We start from the raw sequence: 15153 nt of genomic DNA on the forward strand, positions 1-15153 counted from the left end.
TTTAACGCGTATTCACACGGACAAGGGGCTATATAAATAGAGCTTCCCCTTTCATTCTTAAATTATCCCTTCTTCAAGTTTTCTCTCATCTTATAGCATTTGAGTGCTTAGTTCTATAATATTTGTGAGGTGTTTTTTTCCTGTATTAAGAAAGTGTGTGTTCTATTTAGAAACACAGTGAGTGAGTTGCACACCACAAAATATTATAGTGGAATTCTTTTCATCTAGCCCGTGATTTTTACCCTAATAATTTTTAGGGGTTTTTCACGTAAATCTCGGTGTCCAATTTATTCTTTATTTTCGGGTTTATTATCTCAAATTATTACAAGTGGGACCAACAAGTGGTATCAGAGCCATGGTTTAAAGATATACGAGATCAAATCGTTACACAACATGATTTACCGCAAGTGGGACCAACAAGTGGTACTTTGACAAAGATATACGAGGTCAAGTCGTTACACAACATGATTTTCCTAAAGAGAAGGCTTTATACTCTTCGGATGGCGGAATCTTCATCGATGACCGACCATATCAATACACTAAATACTCTATTTGCACAAATCACTTCCATGAGGCATAAAATAGGATAAAATGAACGTGCGGAGCTTATACTTCAAAGTCTACCAGATTCACATGATCAATTTATCATCAACATAACCAACAATATTCTTATGGGCTTTCTAAGATTCGACGATGTCTTAACTGGCGTTCTCGGAGAAGAAAGCCGGCGCAAGAATAAGGAAGATAGGTTGGTAACCTCGAAGCAGGCTGAGGCTTTACCGATGATAAGAGGAAGATTTATGGACCGTGACTCTAGTGGGAGCCAAAGACGAGGTAGATCAAAGTCGAGAAGTAAGAAGAAAAATATTTACTGCTTTAAAGGTGACGGTAAAGGGCACTTCAAGAAAAAGTGTACGAGTATCGAGAAGAGTTCTCAAGGAAATGTGGTCAGTACTTCAGGCAGTGGTGAAATTTTATTCAGCGAAGCAGCAACTGTTGCAGAAGGCAGACACAAATTTTGTGACACATGGATTATGGATTCAGGAGTGACGTGGCACATGACGTCTCGGAGAGAATGGTTTGATCATTATGAACCAGTCTCAGGATGATCTGTATTCATGGGAAATGATCATGCCTTGGAAATTACTTGGGTCGGTACTATCAAAATTAAAATGTTGGATGGCACCATTCGCACCATACAGGAGATAAGACATGTGAAAGGACTGACGAAAAATCTTTTGTCATTGGGGCAACTGGATGATATCGGGTGCAAAACCCGTATCGAGAACGAGATCATGAAAATTGTGAAGGTTGCGCTTGTGGTTATGAAAGCGGAAAAAGTTGCTGCAAATTTGTATGTACTTTTGGGAGAAACACACAAAGAGACGGAACTAGCTGTTGCATCAATTGGTTCAGGAGAAGAATTAACAGTGTTATGGCATAGAAAGGTCGGGCATATGTCAGAACGAGGGTTGAAAATTTTCTCAGAACGGAAGCTGCTGCCGGGACTTACAAAAGTGTCACTACCCTTTTGTGAGCATTGTGTTACCAGTAAACAACACAGATTAAAGTTTGGCCCTTCTACTGCCAAAAGTAAAAGCATACTGGAGCTGATTCATTCGGATGTTTGGCGAACACCGGTTGTATCCCCAGGAGGAGCGAGATACTTTGTCTCGTTCATAGATGATTTCTCTAGGAGATGTTGGGTATATCTAATCAAGAAGAAATCAGATATTTTCCAAGTCTTCAAAGATTTTAAAGCGCGGGTTGAACTTGATTCTAAAAATAAAATCAAGTGTCTGAGGACTGACAATGGAGGAGAATATACCAATGACGAATTTGATGCATATTGTCAACATGAAGGCATCAAAAGACAATTCACAACGGCTTACACACCTCAATAGAATGGAGTGGCAGAGCAGATGAACAGGACCTTGTTGTACAGAACAAGATCTATGTTGAGGACTGCGAGTCTAGACAAGTCATTTTGGGCGGAAGCAGTCAAAACCGCTTGTTATATTATCAATCGTTCTCCTTCAATGGCGATTGATTGGAGACATTTAAATTTCAACTATGCTATATCTTTTATAATTTAAACAAGACAATATTACGTAAATATTTTGCCAAGAATATTTTTATTTTACATATGAAATAAATCTTATGAGAAGATCAGGAGATCAACACACATTCATCAAATCGAACCGCGGGATCATACACAAAATGGGAAATTTTGAAACCATTGTTAAAATATTTCTATAGAATGCAAGATTCGGTATTTAAGGATACCCCTTTCGATTTTAGGTCCGTTTATCTAATATATCTCACAACAAAAAAACTTCACGAATCAATTTTGTAAGACGATCTGATTTAATTCGTTCTCAATAGCTATGAAATGATCATCTTAGGGTGATCCTTTTGACGACGGATGTTCCTATTACACTCGTAGTCAAAAAGAAAATTTTTAATAATTCCGAAAAATTATGAATACGAAATACGGGCCCTCACAGTTGGTATCAGAGCGATGCTTCTTGTAAAAGGGTTGTACTTACTACTGATCTCGACAAGCTCACGAAGTCACGTCATCAGTTTGTAAGTCCTACTTTCACGTATTACATTTTTTAGCATGAAATAGTTTACCAGCATGTTCTCATGAAATATTTTAGCAGCATGTTCTCATGAAAAATATTTTATGTTAAGATTATGTTTAGCAATTATATATATTTAAATTTAAAGAAAAATAGTAAAAATACTGCATGTTGGTTACGTAAGGATTTTACATGGTACAGTATGCCTCCTAGACGAGTTATTGACCGCCCGAGGGGTACTGAAAGCGAGGCTGATGAGACTTAGAACCGTTATGAGGATAGAGGTCCACCGACACCTCCTCCACCACCTGATATGCATACCCAGATGATGGCGGGTATGACTCAGTTCTTCGCACAGTTCGCGGGGAACAATGCTGCAGCGGTAGCCAGGCCGCCTTCACCCGAGGCTATATGTGAGCGGTTCATGAGGATGAACCCGCAGGAGTTCACTGGGACGTCTGATCCCATGGTTGCTGAGAGATGGATTACTTTCAGATTTATGAAGCTGGAGGATGTTGACAGGGTCTGCTTTGTGACCTATCTTTTTGGAGGAGACGCCCGTCTATGGTGGGAGGGCGCATCTGTAGCTCTGCATCTAGCTACTCTCAGTTGGACGCGCTTTAGAGAGGTGTTCTTCTCTAAGTATTTTATTGAGGACGTGCGTTCGAGGTTGACCAGGGAGTTTATGACCCTGAGACAGGGTGACATGACTGTTACGGAGTTTATCCGTAAGTTTGAGAGGGGTTGTCACTTTGTACCCCTGATCGCGAACGACGAGGGTGCCAGAATTAAGCACTTCATGGATGGATTGCGGCCGATCTTGTGCCGTGATGTTAGGGTTGCTGGCCCTCCGACATATGCGGTCGCTGTCTCTAGAGCTCTTACTGCAGGGAAGGATCAGAGAGATATCGAGAATGACCGTCAGGGTAAGCGGCCATTTTAGGCGCCCCACCGCCCTCCTCAGCAGCAGCAGCAGCAGCAGTAGCAGCATAAGAGGCCTTTCCATGACCCACCGAGGAGCAGAGGGCAGCAGTAGCAGCAGGGACGTGTGGTCCCGAGGAGGCAGGAGTATCCGGTCTGTGCCAGGTGCACACGCCGCCATACCGGAGCTTGCATGTATGGCTCTAGGAAGTGTTTCAAGTGTGGCAGTACTGGCCATTTGCTGAAGGATTGTCCTCAGGGGACATTGCCTACTCAGGGCAGAGTGTTTGCACTCCATGCGGCGGAGGCGAACCCAGGGACTATGCTCTTGACAGGTATCTTAAATCTGTAAGTTTATATTTGGGAAAATTTTAGCTTATTTAAGTCAGTGTTTTGGGTTTAAATTTTTTGAATTATTATGTTATAAGATTTGAACTTAGAAATTGTGATAAGATTGTATGTTATATTCGGGTTGTTTTGGGAATCTAAGTTAGAAGAGCTTTGACCTTTGCATGTCTATAGGATTAATTCTGGTAAATTATTGGGTTTAGATTGAGGTTCCAACCTTTCAGGAAGAATATTTATTGGCGGAGCTTCTACGAACGCCTTGATTGATTCAGGGGCCACTCATTCATTCATATCTGAGACCTTTGCGAATTCCATCGAGGTCAAGACGATTGGATTGGATGTGGCGTATTCTGTGGTTATTCCATCTGGCGAGGAGATGGCAGCGACTAGCGTAGTCCGAGACATAGACCTCGAGATTCATGGAAATCTTGTCTATGCGGATTTGATCGTGCTGCCGATGCCAGAGATCGATATTATCCTTGGGTTGGCTTGGCTACACAAGAACTGCGTACTTATTGATTTTCAGCGGAGATCTGTTCTAGTCCGACCGCTTGGAAGGGAGCAGTTCCTATTTGAGCCTGACATGTACTTTAATTTGCCTATCATGATATCTTATATTCAGGCTAGGAGGCACATGCATGGGGGTTGTCGAGCATTCATTGCGACTATTATATCTGTTCCCGAGGTACCCAGTCAGTTAGTTGCAGATGTCCCAGTTGTCAGGGACTTTTCAGACGTTTTTCCCGATGACGTCTCTGGTAGACCACCGGTACGAGAGGTTGAGTTTTCCATCGATCTTATGCCAGGTACCGCGCCTATCTCTAAGGCACCCTACAGATTAGCACCGTTAGAGATGGTTGAGCTCAAGAAGCAGATTCAGGAGCTTCTTGACAAGGAGTTTATTCGCCCGAGTTTCTCTCCATGGGGCGCACCTGTCTTATTCGTGAAGAAAAAGACGGATCTATGAGGCTTTGCATTGACTACCGGGAGTTGAACAGGGCTACACTGAAGAATAAATACCCACTTCCGAGGTTCGAGGATTTGTTTGATCAGTTGCAGGGAGCCACGGTATTCTCCAACATAGATCTGTGTTCCGGATATCCCCAGCTGAGGGTGAAAGACGCCGATACTTTTAAGACTGATTTAGGACTCGTTACGGGCACTTCGAGTTCCTTGTAATGCCGTTTGGTCTGACGAATGCGCCGGCAATCTTCATGGATCTCATGAATCGTGTATTTCAGCCGTATCTTGATCAGTTCGTTATTGTATTCATAGACGACATTCTCGTCTACTCAAAGAGTCAAGAGGATCACAGCAGGCATCTGACCGCAGTATTGCAGACATTGTAGAGGCACAAGATGTTCGCTAAGTTCAGCAAGTGCGAGTTCTGGTTGGAAAAAGTGGCGTTCCTAGGCCACATCATATCTAGCAGTGGCATTGAGGTAGACCCAGCGAAGGTTGCGACAGTCAGAGATTGGGAGGTGCCGCAGAGTGCATCAGAGATCCGTAGTTTCCTTGGTCTAGTAGGATACTATCGGAAGTTTATTCAGGGTTTCTCCTCTATCGCAGTTCCACTCACGTCATTGACTAAGAAGAATGTTAAGTACGTGTGGAGCGATGAGTGCCAGAAGAGCCTCGATTCTTTGAAGCAAGCTTTTATTTCAGCGCCGAGTTTGTCCATGTCTTCTGGGCCCGGAGATTTTGTATTGTATACCGATGCTTCGAAACTCGGTCTAGGCGCAGTGTTGATGCAGCATGGGAAAGTAATAGCGTATGCTTCTCGTCAGTTGAAGATCCACGAGAAGAACTACCCTACTCATGATTTTGAGTTACCTGCTGTAGTATTTGCCTTGAATATTTGGAGGCATTATCTATATGGAGAAAAGTGTCAGATCTTTACCGATCACAAGAGCCTCAAGTACTTCTTTACGCAGAAAGAGTTGAATATGGGTCAGAGGCGTTGGTTGGAGTTAGTCAAGAATTATGACTGTGATATTAGATACCATCCTGGTAAAGCTAATGTAGTAGCGGATGCTTTGAGTCGGAAAGTCGCAGTGATGGCTCATTTGACAGTTCAGAGGCCTCTTCAGAGTGAGATTCAGAGGTTTGATCTAGAGATTTATACTCGAGGTAGAGTTCTCCGTCTATATACCTTGACGATTAAGTCTTCTTTATTAGACCGTATTCGCAGCGATCAGTCATCTTATGAGCAGTTGGCGAAGTGGAGGCAGAGAGATGAGGCGACTGGCAGTGTTTTGTACACATTGAAGGATGGCATTGTTCGTTATCGAGATAGGATATGGGTTCCTAGCAGCGATTCTATTCGAACAGACATATTAGTTGAGGCCCATATGTCCCCGTACTCTATTCATCCTGGGAGTACGAAGATGTACAAGGATCTGCAGATGTTATATTGGTGGCCCGGTATGAAGAGATAGATCCGGAGATTTGTATCTGAGTGTTTGACTTGTCAACTTGTGAAAGCTGAACATCAGAGACCAACCGGCTTACTCAAGCCACTTCCCATTCCCGAGTGGAAGTGGGAGAACATTAACATGGATTTCGTGGTTGGTTTACCGAAGTCGGCTAGAGGTTCAAATGCTATATGGGTGATGGTTGATCGTTTTACCAAGTCAGCGCATTTCTTACCTATTAAGACGACTTTCTCCATGATTCAGTATGCCGAGTTATATATCCGTGAGATAGTCCGATTGCACGGTATCTCAGTCTCTATTGTTTCTGACAGAGATCCGAGATTCACTTCCTCATTTTGGAAGAGTCTGCATTCAGCGATGGGTACGAAGTTGTTGTTTAGCACAGCTTGTCACCCTCAGACAGATGGCCAATCAGATAGAGTTATTCAGATCTTGGAGGATCTTCTCCGTGCTTGTGTCATCGATTTCTCAGGGAGCTGGGAATCGAAGTTGTCATTAGTAGAGTTTACCTATAACAACAGCTTTCAGTCGTCTATATGTAAGGATCCTTGTGAAGCACTGTACGGAAGGAAGTGTAGATCGCCGATTCATTGGGATGAAGTAGACGAGAGATCAGAGTTAGGACCAGAGATCATTCAGCACTGCTGATCTAGTAGTCGTAATCCGTGACAGGATGAGGACTGCTCAGAGTCGACAGAAGAGTTATGCCGACCGGAGGAGGAGAGATCTAGAGTTTGCCGTTGGCGACCATGTTTTCGTGAAGATAGCACCGATGAAGGGTGTAATGAGATTCGGAAAGAAGGGGAAGCTTAGTCCGAGGTTCATCGGACCATTTGAGATCCTCGACAGAGCTGGTAGATTTGCATAGCGATGTGCTCTTCCGCCGAATCTGGCCGGAGTACACAATGTGTTCCATGTGTCGATGTTGAAGAAGTATTTAGCGAACCCTTCTCATGTGTTGAACTTTGAGCCGTTGCAATTTTCTCCGAACTTGTCTTATGAAGAGAGACTAGTGCAGATCTTATACCGTAAGGAGAAGAAGCTTCGAAAAAAGGTGATCAAATCAGTGAAGGTCAAGTGGCTTAATCATTCCGATGAGGAAGCTACTTGGGAGTCAGAGTCAGAGATGCTGAGTCACTTTCCAGATTTATTCGGTGAGTTCTAATTTCGAGGATGAAATTTTATTTAAGGGGGGAAGAGTTGTAGTACCCGAAAAACCAATATGCGTAGATATGTGCATAATTTCTATTATTTAATTTTAAATGGTTATTATTTTAAGAAATTGTTGATTTAATTGCTTTTAAATCATTTACGTAATTTTTAAGGATTTTTAAATCGCGTATTTTAAATTTTAGCTTTTTAGATATATACGCGAGACCGGACCGGAGTTAGGAAATCGGAGATGAATTTTATGATCCAAAAATATTCCTAAATTTATTTCCGAGCTAAGAAATAATTTATTTTGTTGAAATCAAGTGGATTTAAGTATCCTTTAATTAATTAATCACCAATTTAATTGTAGGCTTCTTAATTTATCAAGATTGTGCTTAATTAACCTTTTAATCAAGCTTAGCTAACCTAGGATTCTAATTAGCAAAACTTAAACAATCCTACACCAATTTGGAAAGACAACTCTCGGTCATTTCACTCCACACAATCTCTACTTGACACCATTTAACTCCCCCAACAAGAAAACAAAGGCCACCCATTCATCATGCNACTCCCCCATGCACCACCTTATTTGACCACAACCCTTCACCACCTTCTTCATTCTCCCTAGCATGAAAATTAGGAGATTTGTCAGCTCCCATTCTTGGCCAAGACAACAACAATAGCAAGGTGTCTTCATTTCCGTTGCCGTGTCTCCCGATTCGACGTAATGTGTTGTTTATTTTAAAAACAACTTAAGGCATGTCTATAATATTTCTTTGCTCTTCAATCAAGTTATATATCTATTTTTAAACCATTACATGTGCTTGATCCATTACAAAACCGAAATCATGTCAAGAAACCTTCTAAAATTCTGTGCAGTATGTTTTTGGCTTTCATTTATGTCTCACGGTTTTCGCTTGTTTTGTGGTTCAGGAGGTTGGCTCGATTTCCAGGCACCCAAGGCTGCATCTAGACATGATTTAGAGTGTGTTAGGAAGGTGTTAGTCCATTGGTTAAATCCCTTTCCCCCCAACAACACTGAATCGACAGCAACTCTCCATAGTGCAGATTTGAGTCTCGATTTTCTTGGTTTGTTGTCTAAGGTATATGTTCGGACCTTGGCTACCCTAGGGGCTGTAGCCATGGTTAGAACCTCTCCTTAGCATGTCTAGGACGTGACCAAGATGACCTTCCATGGCTTGGTTCATGGTCTCATTGGTTTTTAAAATAAACAAGACAAGTGCCCCTTCGGTTTTCATTTCTGTTTTGTGTGAGTAGTTTCGGTTTTGAGGTTAGGGGTGGATCTTGGTTGGGTTCTAGCCCTTAGCCATGGTTCACACAATACCTAATGATGTTTAGATCATGCTATGGTCAATCATATGGCCACTGAAATGATACATGACAGCAAGAACAAGCAACACTCTCCACGGTACAGCATATGTGTTCTCGGGTGAAGCTTTGGATTGTTTTGGGTGGTTGCTTTGATTGTGGTTGGCCTAGGGCACTTAGCCATAGTTCAAGCCACACCTTAGGATGTTGGTAAGAGGTTTTGGTCGGTGGTTCAAGCCCCAATGACCATTAGCCTTGTAATCGAAGCGAAGCAAGCACAGCTGCTGCCGCTGGAATTTTACTGCAGCTTGAGCTTCGGTTCAGAGGTCACATACGAGTTCTTGGTTGGCTTTTAGCCTATGGCCTTGGACTGGACAGTACCTTATTGAGTTAAAAAGCTCATGTTTTTGGCCGTTTGTGATTTGGTTAAGTTTAGAAGTCGTACGAGAATTTACGCTGCAATGTGCCAAAGTAACTCTCGAAAGAGCGTTTCATGATTTTGGCCTCCATGCATAATTTTCGTATATTACAGCCCTTGGCATATATTTTCCATTATTTTAGGTGTATTTTAATCATTACTAAACGATGGTTTGATGTTGGTTCGGGTCGGTACAGAGTCATGGTTAGATACTAAGTTTGTTGGGCGTAATTGTCTCGTTTTTAGTTTGATTATGAGAGTTGGTCAAGTTGAGATTATTGCATGTGTCTCATGTTAGAATTAGGTCGCAGCGAGCCTGAGAATGATCCAACTCAATTGGTAAATTAAAATAATATAATAATTATATTACGTGCAAAAATGTAAAATATCCATTTTTGAGATTTATGTGATATTGGTTGGGGCCACCTTACGCTTATGAGATTACTTCACCCGGTGGTCACTTACCGGTTCAGTTCAGTTCATCCCGATGGCTACTTACCTGTCCCACCCAGTATACTGTGGCATTAGTCTGATCAGACGTACATTATTTCACCCGGTCGTCAGTTACCGGTCAGTTCAGTTCAGTGCAGTTCAGGGGGCCACTTGCGTATAACATAATCTCAACAGAAAATTATTACACGTTATTTTATGACAGGGTTCTACGGAGCAAACATTTCACTTACTACTTTCAGTTCAGTTCAGTTCAGTTCAGTTATGCAAGTAATAATAATTACTCATGATACGATTTTTACGTTACGCTTTATGATACGATATTTTTACTTTGAATGCGATTTTATGATATATTTACTTGTTATTCACGATATATGATCTTTAGACTCAATAGACTTGATTGTTGTAGGTACTGACGATGCAGAAGCTGAGGGCGGTGGTAGTACGAACCTGAGGACCTCACGTTTAGTTATTCAGTTTTATGTTCAAACTCTTGTTAAAACTTTTATATATTTTAAGTTATTGTTTAAAATATTATTCAGTTTCCGCTGCTATGTTTAAGCTAAACCGTTGAGTTATTTTACGAAAGTTTTTATACATTGCAAGTTTATTTATTCAAAGAGAAATTTTTTAATAATTCCGAAAAATTATGAATACGAAATACGGGCCCTCACACAAATAATATTTGCGACGGTTTTTTTAAACTGTCGCCAATTAGCGACGGAAATCATATAAACAATCGTCGCTATTTAGCGACGGTTTAAATACAGTCGCTAAATTCAGCGACGGTTTATTCAACACCGTCGCTAAATTCAGCGATGGTTTATTCAACATCATCGCTATATTTAGTGACAGTTAAGTCATAAAGTTTGTCGCTAATTAGCGACGGTTAGTTCATCATTTCTGTCGCTAACGTTTTCAGTAAAATAAAAAAATTACTTTTAATAATTTAACAAATCTAAAAAAAATTTCAATAAATTACAATTCAACAATTCCTAACATTATTCATGAACTTAATTAACATTTAAAAATTTATCAAAAAATAAAACAAAAAAATTTATCCTAAATCGAAATTTAAATATTGTAAGAGAGAAAAAATTTTAAGTGTTGTGAACTTGTGTGAATGAAAATGGAACGAAAACACTGATATTTATAGAAACTTTGCGACGGTTTTTTGGTTAAAATGTCGCTATTAGCGACGGGTATTTCAACGGTTTTAACAAAACGTTGTTGTTCATCCAAAAAACACGTTAATCGACAACGGTTTTTTTATAACAAAAACCGTTGTCTTTAGCAACCAAAAAACACGCCCATAGACAACGGTTTGCTAAAACCGTTGTCGTTGACCCATGTGCACGTGGACTCCTCCCCCATGTGCTGATCGCTGCTGCTGTGGTTCGGGAGAGAGGGCAGCACGGCTAGGGGCGAGTCAGGAGGGTCCTATAGGGTCCTAGGGTGATGGGCAAAGGCTGGGCCAGGGGTTGGTACGGCTGGGCTGGCCGATGGCGAGAAAACGTGAGGGATGATGCATGGTGCGTGAGGCTGCTATCCTTGGTTCAGGGTATTTGCAGCTTGGGTCAAGGGCTTGGGCTGGTCTGGGCAGGGGTTGGGTGTGGTCCAAGGGTGGTCAGGGTCAGCTGGGCTCGGGGGTGGCTCGACTGGAAGTGTCCTGGGTTGGCTATGAGTCCTTATATGCTTAGGGGTCTCACACACACACACATGCATAATTGGGTCATGTTTCAATAGGTTTTTGAGCAGGCCAGAGCTGGTTCTTCGGGCTGGGATTGGTCAAGAGGGTGCCTAGGTGGGTTGGCTTGGGTTTGGCTTGAGGTGGCTCGGGCGTGGCTCGAGTATTTTGGGAGATGGCTCGGTGTGTTCCTATAAGGGTCAATTTGAAAATTAAAGAACAAAAATTGAATCCATGAGTCCACGGGTTTGGCTCATGACTTGGAAAGGTAGAATAAATACTAAAAATGTTATGCTTAAAATTTTGGATCAAAATAATGAGTTTTGGATTTTTCCGCGATTTAATCGCCTCACAAAACGCTAATTAAAGAATTAATTGAAAAACCTAGTTTTGTGCTTCCTAAAATTATGAAAAATTATATTTAAACTTAAATAATAATTTAGAATAATCACATGTCATTAAAAGTGAAAAAAAGATAAATTCGAGAATTTTTACGTCCAAGAGCAAAACGATCTTTTTACACTTAGGAAAATACGAAAACGCTTGGCAGCGTACCGAAGGATCATAACGCATGTTAAATGATATTTTATAATTTAAAATGATGATTTTGATGATAATATGTATTTTTATGATTTATGATAAAGCTGTGCAATTTATACTGTTTAAAATGTTATTTTTTGAAAGTTGTCTTAATTTATGATTTTTAAAAGAAAAAAAAAATATTTTGAGTGATGTGAATTGACTGTTACAAATGATATGATATATGATTTTGTGGAGATGACGTGAGGGTCAAGGCCCCAGAGTGACCCCGTCTATGAGAAAAGGCTTCAGAGGGATCCCGACGATAGTATTTTCATGATGGAGCCTAGTGCCCACCCCCATGGACCAAAGGATAAAAGTTAGTCACTTTCCAAGATCAAATTTCACCCAAAATGATATATGATTGAAAGCTTATGATTAAAAAGATTTTATGATATATGATGCATGATGATGATTAAAGCTATTTTTAAAATGATTTAATTATGCTTAAAGCTTATTTTAAATGATTTTTAAGGGATTTATTATGCTTAAAGTTATTTTAAAATGATTTTACAATTTATGATTTAATTATGTTAAAATGATTTTAAATTGTTTATTTATGTTCAAAAGCTATTTTAAATAAAAATATGATTTTAATGTATGCGATTGTATATGTATTATTTGCTATCTATGTTTAGAACGTACTGAGTATTTATACTCACTAGGTTTGTATGATGCCGGGTTTGATGATTTATGGGAGGTGCTGACGCTTGAGTGGATCGAGTGCTGCAGTACACACCCGAGGGCCGTTATGTTTCCGCACTAGCTAGATAGATAAATGATGTACAGATTATGTTAAGGATTTTTATTAGAGATATTTTTTGCTTAATTTTATTGTTAGCCGATCTTTTTAAAGGTCGATTTAGGAATTTTGGTTATTCGATGATTTAGGATTTTATTTTATGCACTCGAGATTTCATATGTTAAATTATAATGATTCATGATTATGTTAAATTATTTTATTTAGTAATTTAGAATTTATGATTTAAGATTAAATAAAAAATCGAGGTCGTTTCATTTACGAACAATTGTCTGACTCGTAATTTTTCTTGAGTTCTTTGTTCGAGAATATGTGCACCTATATTTTCTCACTCATATATACAAGAGAACTCATTATGCCATGCATGAACCTTACGAAGCAGTGAATGGTAAATAATTTTATTGCAAATATGATTTTACTTTTGTTCCATTTTATTCCTTTCTGGCTTTCCTCAAAATAGTGTACATGCTCGCGATATATATCGAGTATGTAACAGGTGTTTCTCGTCAATGGTGAAGAGTCAAATTTTTGGGAGGGGGTTCATACATTCTTATATTAGGTAATCATTGATATTATTTATTTTAAATCTGCATTAGATTTCGGTCAATTATGCATATATTTCACAAAATTTTCAAAGTAGTGAATGTACATGGTACAAAAACATATTTTATTGCTTTGATGTATTATGTTATTAGTAAATGAACTTATCAATTTTTTTTTTAAGTTGCATTTATTATTTGTGAAGTGTATTTCAAATCTTTTGTAGTAGTTGAAGAAGTGTATTATTTTAACAAGCATGCATCGCATCTACCTGCACATATTAATTGCAGAGAAAATTGTCTACACTTGATCACTATCAATAATCATTATGAGCATAGATGTTGACATATGGTGGGATATCAAATCAATATGATCCTCCATCTCTTTTGAATGACAAGCATTTACTCTTGGGTTGGTAAAGTATGTTTAATGTGTTTGTGTTAATTAAATAGCCCACATTCATGGGTCACATTTCAAATACAAGCTAGGTAGATTTGATCAACTTTTGCTATTTCAGCATAACACCCCCAAAATGTCTGTCACATACAAAGCATCTTCTGAGGGAAGTGTAACTAGCAAGTGCAAAGTGGATGTGATTATCATCTCAGATGATGAACAAGTGAATGGAGAAGGACCAGATACTGTTGTGCGCAAGGAAGTGGAGCATGTTTCAATCAAAGTTTCGAATTGCCCAAAAATAATCACTGCCAACAACCACCCCTGCAACAAGTTACTGAATGACTACTACAAAACTAACATGCTACCTTTCAAAGCATGCAACAAACATTCCAACAATCATTCCAGTGGTCGCTCTTCCAAGAGAACTTTACGACAACATGAAATAGATGGATATGTACTAATTAATAGCTCGGATGAGTCGGCGCATTCCACAAGAAACTTCGTACAAGTATATCATAAGTATGCTACCCTTTTGCTCTCTACAAATGGACTATCTTGTGTATGCACCGTTATTTTGTTTTACTAGGTCGGTCATAAGTGGTGTGTGGTTTGCAATACGTATGCCGTTGTGGTGTTCGTATGAACTTTTGTTTTGGATATTACAAAAACGTGTGGAGAAGGAATGATATTGTAATTGTGGGTGTTTCATTAATGACTAAATTTAGTTTTGGCTAATGATTATTCCAACTCCAAGATACATGAATGATAAATCGTGATCGATATTCGAGTAGGTACTTCATCAAAATATAATAGCTATGACTGTAATGAATAATGTTGTTCATATTATACGATGAAAAGTATTAAATTTTATGAAATTAAATTTAAATAATTAAAAAGATATATAAACTTAGATAATCACTTGATTTTATAATGTTTGATGCTCATAAATTATAACTTAGATTAATTTTTTTTTAATTTTGCATTGCTCTAATTTTTGTTTTTCTATTATATTCTAATCCCAATATACGATAAAAGTAGTCGATTAATTATATTGATTTTTCAAAATAAATACTTTTACGTCGATTTGAACCATGCTTCTTTCTTTCTTAGTTAGAGTGATAAATTAATGTCACACCACTATGCTATAATATAATGAAGAAAGAAACAACATATGTTGTTATTATTGTCTGAGGATAAAATTTTTGTGGTCCCTATTGTTGCTAAAATCGATTGTCTTACTTCGGTTAGTCCATCGACTTGAATTGCTAAAATACCTATACCAAAACCAAAACCGACAATTCAATATTCTAGAACCCAAACTTCACAAACTGAAATGTGTTATTTTGCATCGTCCCCTATTACATTTTTCATGAATCAACCCAATTTAAGTTTCAAATAGATGAAAATAGAATCAAGTGTCCAGTCTTTTCTATTCAACTTCCCATAACTAGAAATTTATATCCTCAATTCCTATACACTCGACTTTCGAGTGTTTCAAATGAAATTGGCCAGTAGGGTGCACAGGTGCGTGGCCATGCGCGCTGGGTTCT

The sequence above is a fragment of the Primulina huaijiensis genome, chromosome 14 (genome assembly GCF_012295235.1).
Source record: "Primulina huaijiensis isolate GDHJ02 chromosome 14, ASM1229523v2, whole genome shotgun sequence".
Lineage (NCBI taxonomy): Eukaryota > Viridiplantae > Streptophyta > Magnoliopsida > Lamiales > Gesneriaceae > Primulina > Primulina huaijiensis.